At 43.1% G+C, this 8,743-nt stretch overlaps 1 long non-coding RNA gene across 1 annotated transcript in view; it reads right to left on the bottom strand.

Moving 5' to 3' along the window:
- Window positions 1-465: 465 nt before the first annotated feature.
- The window catches only part of LOC147914389 (uncharacterized), a 36,171-nt gene continuing 27,893 nt past the window's right edge, over window positions 466-8,743 (bottom strand). Inside the window, exon 3 of the long non-coding RNA XR_015555436.1 lies at window positions 466-2,342. This is a non-coding gene — a long non-coding RNA (uncharacterized LOC147914389). The remainder of the gene's footprint in view (window positions 2,343-8,743) is intronic.

Genomic DNA, 8,743 nt, shown 5'->3' with positions numbered 1-8,743 from the left:
AGCTCATATACAACTAGAAGGACCTACAACTAGATATATACAACCATGCACTGGGGTTTTGGGGAGGAAAAAAAAAGAAAAAAGCAAGACGCATAGCATTGTGTATATTACGTTACTGTTGGTGTAAAAACAGAAAGTCGGAGAGTAACTTTATTTGTATTTCCTTGGTTATGCATAAACTCCTAACTAGTTGTCTTTGGGATGAGGTGCATTGGGAACTGTGCAAACAGGTTGCAAGGATGTGAAACAGATTTTTCACTATATACATTTTACATTTGAATTTTTGAATCAGATGAATATAAATCCATTCACCAAACTTAGATTAAAAATAGATTGGATTTTTAAAAATCACTAAAACTCTTACCCTTAGTAGCAGAAGTTTAGAGAGCAATTCCTTAGAATTAAGTTTGCTTAACTATGAAGGAAAAGCAGGTGGTACATTTATAACAACTCCTGATAATGTGATAAAGTGCACTGAATCCTTTATTCCACGGTTCAGGGTGAAAGAACACGGTTTTGAACTACAGGCCTACGAACATCATTTGCACAGGGCTACCAACATCTGCAGTAGTCAGGCAGACCACGTATTTGATCTTTAAACCTCATCTAGAGGAGCCACTCTTTCGTTCAACAAAAACATATTCCACAATATGCTAATCAGGTTCATAAAAGTGTTTTCAACAAGCTAAACTTAGATAAAAGACAAATAGGCAGCTGTTTTAAGCATTTTCTTAAAAGCATTACTTTTTCACGACATTTGAAAAGATCAAACAGCCTCATCTGTATTTGCCAAAACAGGAATTTCGCTGTTGCATGTCTGGAGCAGAGACAACTTCACTTTGAAATGGTCTTGCTGCTAATAAATACTCTTGTTCTTGTAAGGATCAGGTTTGAATTGTTTGGTTGGGAATATCAAGGTAGCACAAGGAGAAAAATATGTTCCAAGACAGCAAACCTAATAACCAGAGAAAAATATTTTTGAGATTTTTAGAGCATGTGTTTCAACAGAGTAGCCAGAGAAAATTATATCAAATATCATGAGAGGTACAGATGAGGGATGCCAGATACAGTAGCAAGCGTCTAGAGACGGTAGCAGTGGATTAGTCCCACTACCATGGGGTAGGGATGGAAATCAGGGACAAGAAGGAAGGCACTTCTTGAATTGGATAGCTAAAAATCTAAAACACTGAGGACAGTTTATATTTATACACCCATAAAGACCATGGGGCAGGTCTGGTACCGGTGGAGGGTCAGCTTTGACTTAAGCCGGGGTGGGGGGAGGATGATGTAGAGGCTACCAGTCAGAAGCCCGGAAAGAAGTGCTGTAAGGCTCCGAAACCCCTTAGCGGAGGAGAAGAAGGCTGTGGTTCTCCTAAAGGTGAGAATACGCTCGTGGGACGCAGGCTCCCTCCCAGGACGGCACAAGAGAGAAAGGAGGCGACGGCGACGTAGCCGCAGCACGCGTCACTAGCACGCGCGCTCCACACTCCAGCTCCGGCTCTCCCGGGAGCACCGAACGCAGGACTGAAACCCCAGGAGCGCCACCCTGCCTGTGGCACCCTTCCTCCCACCCTTGGGGTGGCGATCGCGATAGTCTCAGCAGATGACCGCCAGTTCCTGGACCACCTTTTCCCCCGGAGCCCAAGAGGGGCGGAGAGCAGGAAGAACGTCTCTGGACCCCCGAGGAAGAAATTGTGGGAGTGGGGTTTAAAAGACAATACGGGAGGCAGTCATGTGCTGCGCATGCGCCAAGGGACGGCGACCAAGGCAGCTGGGGAGAGAGAGCGGCGGTAAAAGCACACTCATCCCAGAGGCTGGTACTCTCAAGCGCAAAATCGCGCGCGACGCGGTAGTCACGTGACACCCCTCGGTGGTGGGGACCTTTGGGAAACAGTAGTAGCACTTAGCGAGTCACGTGAGCTTCTGATAGGCGTCCGCCCTCTGGTCAGGTTCCATTACGTTTAGCGGCGCCTAAGCAGGCGCCATCCTCCCACATCTTCTCGCTCCCCGGAGATGGGAACGCCCCCCTGCCTCAGAGATGTTCGAGCAGGCGGGAGGACAGGTGCACAGGACACTGTGCGGAAGCGCGCGGACCTTAGGGTATCCACGCGTGTCCCACAATGCAATAGGCTCCGTTGCGGTCCTACGGGGACTCTGCCACGTGGTGACGTCAGAACACGGCGTACCAGGGGTGGGGCGTTTGAAGCCGGCTGCTGCCCGCGTGCTTGCGCCCTTGTTCCTTAGCCCGCGGTGACCGTGTCTTGTGCGCGTTTCCCTCAGTTCTGTGGCTCGAGGCCTCTGCAGTCTGCTTCCCGGAATGGAGAAGGCCCCGGGAGGTACTTCTTTGTCCACGTGCAGGGAAATAGAAAACGAAAGTAGTTTAAAAACAAATTGAAAGTGTAGTCCAAAGTCTGCACAGAGAGGACTCCCTGCCACTCTGGCTTCCTTGACAAGTTAAACTAAACGTATTATGAGGAAAACTTAGTGCCCATTTTAATCACTTGCAGAAGAATGGGGAAGAGGTGACAAAAACAAGGTACACTTCAGCTTTTTATGAGATTTAGTATAACCTTGCTAGGAAAACCTAAGGACAGCAAATTGAAGGAAAAGGATGCGCCAGTTTTGGTCATGAATGTAGATGCAAAAACCCCTAAGCAAAATATTAGCCAAAAAGAGTGATACATTATGAGCAAGTTAGGTGGTTTTAACATCAAAATTCAAGTTATTAGTTGATTAATGGAGAAAATATGATCATCTCAGTAAATGTAGAAGAAATGATCAAACACTTATTCAAGATAAATGCTCATGGAAAACCAGAAATGGATGGGAAATTATTCTGATAAAGAGTATCTGCAAAATACCATATACACCAAACATCCTACTTAATGGTAAAACACTGAGAGCTTTCCCTTCTTTACAGTGTTCTGTGGAGGAACCTGGGCCTTTGGCTCTACAGTTTCCCCAAGTCTGGATTTTGCTGATTCCATATACATGGAGCATTTCAACATGTTTCTCTCTCCTATGTCCTGCTAATTGGTGGTTGGATTATTTTATTTCTTTAAACGTAGTAATCATAATTGCTTTGTAATCTGTATCATGATAATTCTAATGTCTGGATTATTTTCGGGTTCTTTTCTGCTGCCTGATATCCGCTGTGTATGGTCCATGGTGTCTACTTCCCTTGTGTTCACTCCTTATCCTTGAAAAACTATTTGTGAGAAAAAATATTTGTGACTTCCTCCAAAGAGGATTTTTGTTTGCTCCTGCTAGGTGCCTTGAGGCTTTCTCAGTCTGAGACCAGTGCTCATAGGTTGAGGTTCCTTGGGTCATTGCTAACCAGGCTACAAATCTGAGCAAAAGCTGCCCAGTAGCCACATCTAGTCAAAGATGGGATTTTTGTTTGTTTTTTTCCTATTATAGTCGATGTGAAAGAAACCTTTCCTAAAATTCTGGGGTACTGGCTCATCCTTACCCTTAGGGTATGGCCTATGGAGTCCCAGCTTAATATGGGATGTCACCTAATAGCATTTGTACTTTGGGTAGCTCTGGATCTTGACTGCTCTTTCCAAGCCCAGTGAAGCAGCTACTGAAAACAAAGCTAGATGTTCCCTGACTGGAAAATGTCCTCAGGGCCAGAGCAGCTTTTGTGCTTCTGTGTCCCATTTGCTTTTCTGGGTTCCCACCTTCTCTTAGCTTTTGGCCTAGTAGTTCCTTACTGTCGTGGCGGCAATTTGATGCTCTGGGGCAGATTTTTTTTATAGTTTGTCCAGCATCTTTATTCGTTATCAGTGGGCATATTGGTCTGAATAACATCATAACTGGAAATAGAAATTTGAGCTTTCATTCGTTTTCTTCAATCTCTTCCTTTTATATCTCAAGACACATTGCTGAGTGTTACATTCTTGCATCACACTTGATTGTTCCTACCTGTGTGCTTTGTGGGCCACTGCTCCATCTTCTAGCATTAAATTTTGCTAAAGCCAGCCTGATTTCCCCTATCCTTTATAATTGACTTGTTCTTTTTGTATGGATACACCACTTTTTCAGGGTCAGACTTGGAGAAAATTTACTGTAATTAGTCCCTTAGCTATTGAGTCTCCCTCCTACAAGATAAGTAGGCAAAGAACAACCTTCAGCTACCAAAGAGAATATAGGAAATAGCTAAATTTCTTTCGTAGTTTTATATATTTAGTGTTCACATACATAGATATATGACCAAAGATGCAAATATGGATAATCATGGACATTCATTAATTATTGAGGGCCTACTATGTTCTATTAACTGTGCTATGTGCTTGATTTATGGCTTTGAACATAAGATATAAGTTCTTGGGGCCGGCCTGGTGGCGTAGCAGTTAAGTGCACGTGCTCTGCTTCGGCGGCCCGGGGTTCGCTGGTTCGGATTCTGGGCGCACACCGACGCACTGCTTCTCAAGCCGTGCTGTGGTGGCGTCCCATATAAAGGAGGGGAAGATGGGCACGGATGTTAGCCCAGGGCCAATCTTCCTCAGCAAAAAGAGGAGGATTGGCATTGGATGTTAGCTCAGTGCTGATCTTCCTCACACACACACAAAAAAGATATAAGTTCTTAATCTGTGGCACTCACAGTCAACCCAAAGAGGTGGATATTCAAGAACAACCAAACAAGTATTATTTAATTAGAGTTGTGGTTTAAGTGCAGCCATGACAAAGTACAAGGTGTTATGAAAGCATAAAACAGACCTAACCTAGTTTGGAAGATTTGGGTAGGTTTCAGTGAATAAGTCACATATTAATTAGAGACCTAAAGGATGGGGAGGAATTGGTCAGGTGAAAAATTCTGGAGTAAGCCTTGTGGGCAGGAGGGACATGTGCAAAGGTCCTGAGGTTGAACAAAGCTCCGTGACTTCCAGGAACTGATAAAAAGTCAGTGCTACTGCAGCATTATGAGCAAAGAGGAGAGCTGCCAAGATGAGTCTGGAGAGACAGACAAAGCCCAGGTCATACAGGCTTTGTGGGCAACGTTAAAGAATTGTGACTTCATCCTGATAGTAAGGAGAATTGTTAGAGGTTTTTTAAGCTAGACAGAGATTGGATCATATTTTTGTTTTTATAATACAGTATCACTATAGCTGCAAATGAAGGATGGGTATGGGCACAAGTAGGAATGAAGACTCCAGTTAGGAGATGATTGTAGGAGTCCAAAAGATGAAGGCATTCTGAACTATAATGGTGATCTAAAGATCTAAAGAAGTGTATATATTCACAAAACATTTAGAAAGTAGGATCCTTGGGGTGTGGGTTAGATTACATGTGATGAGATGATTGAGAGAGCTGCCAAGCTTTTCTGAAGGAATCCAAGATTCCTCTCACTTCTCGCAGAAAAACAAAGCTTTATATTTCTGGTTCTGGAGTAAGGCTTTACTCTTCAGGAAGTGGTAAACATTGACGGTTTAGTCAATATGTAACTTAGCAGAGGCAATCACAGAGAGTCAGAGAGAGAGAGAGAGGGAAATCCCTGTAAAAGGAGCTAAATCAAACCTGCACAGCTTTGGGGGCTCTTGAGGAAATCAGAGGAGTTGGAGGAGTTCCGGTTGGGGATGTACTTTCAGGACTCAGTCCCTGGCTATGCTCCTACATGCCTTCCCTTGCCCTCCACGTGCCTTGCCCTTGCCCCAAGTGTCATCCTGGTTTCTGGGATCTAGCCTACGGTGATCTGGCCTTCACCACTGTCCCTAGCATCCCTTTTGTGACCCACTCTCCTCCCTTTGGATTAAGCTCTGTCTAGTTCCAGTCTCTGAGGCTAAAGCACCATGCCTCCTCTACCCTGATTAGACAAGACTTTGTTTCCTGGATAATAGCTACCAGTTACTGAGCATCCACTTCATGCCAACCACTTGACTCTGCATGGAAGCTACATTATTTCATTTAATCCTAACAACTTTGAGGGAGAAGCATTATCACTTTTTCCATCTTAAAGATGAGGAAAATGTGGAAAGTGAGGGTCAAGGAGTTTAAGTGCCTAGCCCACTTTCACAGTTCCTGTAATTAGCAGATCTGGGGTTCCAACACTGGTCCACCCCACTCCAGAATGCTGGCTTCACAGGGTGCTGTCTCTGGTTTAGTCTCTGCTTCACTTCAGATTCTTACCTCTGCCTGTCTTTACGAGCCCAGTCTAGAAATATTACTTGGTTTTCTAATGGTTTCCTTTGTGTAAGCATTTGGTTTGTCATTCTTAACCCTAGACTGCACACTGATTCCTTCTAACTTTGCCATAATGGCACACAGGAAGGGCCAGAGCCCCGCCTCTGAGAAAGCAATTTCTGTCAGCTTAATTTCATTTGGAACATTGAGGACAAGACGATTAATTCTCGGGAAGCTTTGGTGCTTAGTCTAAGTGATCATTTGTTATTTTCCTGTGAACTCTTTGGCTGCACCCCTTGCTTTCTTCAAGACTCTTGATGAAAATCATTTTTGGTGCTTATCTTCCTTGAGTGTTAACACAGAGATATATGTTAGGTTCAGGAATGCAGTTGTTTATCCCTGCATTATCTTGTATTGGTAAAAATCTGAAACAGATTAAACATCCATACTGAGTCTGGTTAAATAAAATATGATTTTCCATAAAATGGAACTCAGTGCAGTCATCAAAAATTATAGAATAGGGGCCGGCCCGGTGGCGCAAGCGGTTAAGTGCGCGCGCTCCGCTGTGGCGGCCCCGGGGTTCGCTGGTTCGGATCCCGGGCGCGCACCGACGCACTGCTTGGCAAGCCATGCTGTGGCGGCCTCCCATATAAAGTGGAGGAAGATGGGCACAGATGTTAGCCCAGGGCCGTCTTCCTCAGCAAAAAAAAAAAAAAAAAAAAAAAGAGGATGATTGGCGGATGTTAGCACAAGGCTGATCTCCTCACAAAAAAAAAAAAAAAAATTATAGAATAATAATTCTGTCATGGAAAACTGTTACCGATATATCTTAGTTAAAAAAAAAAGGCAACCAAACTGCATGCTTAGCATGTTGCTACTTTAAAAATTATACACATTCACACACATTTTCAAATACACATTTAAAACTTAAGATATACATCAAAATATTGAGAGGTTAAGTGATTGGACTTTAGAGATTATTACTGCTTTGAATTTTGTTTTCTCTTTCCTCTTTTAAAAAACTTTAACATTGAGCTCAAGCTAATATTTTAATTAAAAATCATTAAAAATAACATAATATCTCCATGAGTTCTGCAACAATGCAGCATATTATTTGGTTTCAGTTCTCCTAAAGATAAGGATGTAGGGTGCTTTTGGAAGGGTTAGTATTTTATTATTTATTGATCATTTTCCCTTTAAATCACTATCATCTGGTTCAGTTCTTACAAAGTTGAGTCAAGTTGATATGTACTGGGGCTGGCCCAGTGGCGCAGCGGTTAAGTGCGCGCGCTCCGCTGCAGCGGCCCGGGGTTCGCAGGTTCCGGTCCCCGACACGCACCGTCGCACCGCTTGTCAAGCCATGCTGTGGCGGTGTCCCATATAAAGTGGAGGAAGATGGGCACGGATGTTAGCCCAGGGCCAGTCTTCCTCAGGAAAAGGGAGTAGGATTGGCATCAGATGTTAGCTCAGGGCTGATCTTCCTCACCAAAAAAAAAAAAAGTTGATATGTACTTAGCACTGTTGTTTCTAACTTAGATATTTGAAAGTCTTGGTTCAGGTCTCAGTAGTAATGTTTATTTCAAGGATATTAATATGCAGAGGGTTTTGTGTTTCTTCAGTGCAGTGGTTCTCATGCAAGGACACCATAAAAATCTATGAGGATATTAACCAGAGTTTATGGGCTCATTCTAGGATTTCCAAAAGTTTAACAGGCACTTGGGGTATAGAGGAAAAAGCATAGAGTTTGAAACTGATAGACATGGGTACAAATCCTAATTCTTTTCTCAACTAGCTTCAGAAAACAAGGCAAAACAAAACTATCTAGGCCTCTATTTTTTTATCTTTAAAATGGGGACAGCAGTATTAACTCAGACAGTTATGAGGAGACCTGAAGTAGAGTATGCCTATGTAAAGAGACTGATGCATGAAAGATGCTCAAATAAACAGCCGTATTCTCCTCATTCGCCTCCACTACAGAAACCACATGTAACTGCAAGGAGGAGTCACAGGATAACTCAAATCTCTCATTTCTTTGATTTTGGTTGCAATTATACCAGTTCACTATGGGATCATTTCTGTTAGAATCTTAGGAAAATTTCCAGTTCCTCAGTTACCACCTCATTGCTGCCAAAAGTTCTGTTGTACTTTTGGTAATCAAAATTTCCTAAAACCCGGGATCCAATAACAAAACAGTATTAAAATGGTCCTTGCTAAGAGAAAGGATGGAATTTAGTTTTTTAGGACACTTCTAGCCTTCTGAAGTGAACACTAGATGGCAGCCTTCAGGCGGATTGTCTGTATCAGACCAACCCGGCTCCCCCTCCCACACCCCCCTCCCTCCAAACAAAACAAAAACCCGGAGATCTTTCTGCTGTCTTAGTTCGAACAGCAATTGAGGGACAGTATTTGACAGTATTTGCCAGGGACTTAACTCAAAGACGTACATTTGGGAGAGAAGGAGAATAATAGTAAAAGCTTATATAGTATTTACTTGTGCCAGGCACTGTTCTAATCACTTACATAGGGTAAAACAAAGAGTAAATAAATTAACAAACAAAATCCTGGCCCACAAGCCCCTCTCTCTCTATATATATTAAACTTCTTAGAAAAAATAAATACA

This window comes from Ceratotherium simum, chromosome 20 (assembly GCF_057802395.1).
Source record: "Ceratotherium simum simum isolate JZ-2026a chromosome 20, ASM5780239v1, whole genome shotgun sequence".
Taxonomy (NCBI): domain Eukaryota; kingdom Metazoa; phylum Chordata; class Mammalia; order Perissodactyla; family Rhinocerotidae; genus Ceratotherium; species Ceratotherium simum.
This window is presented reverse-complemented; position numbering and strand designations above follow the sequence as displayed.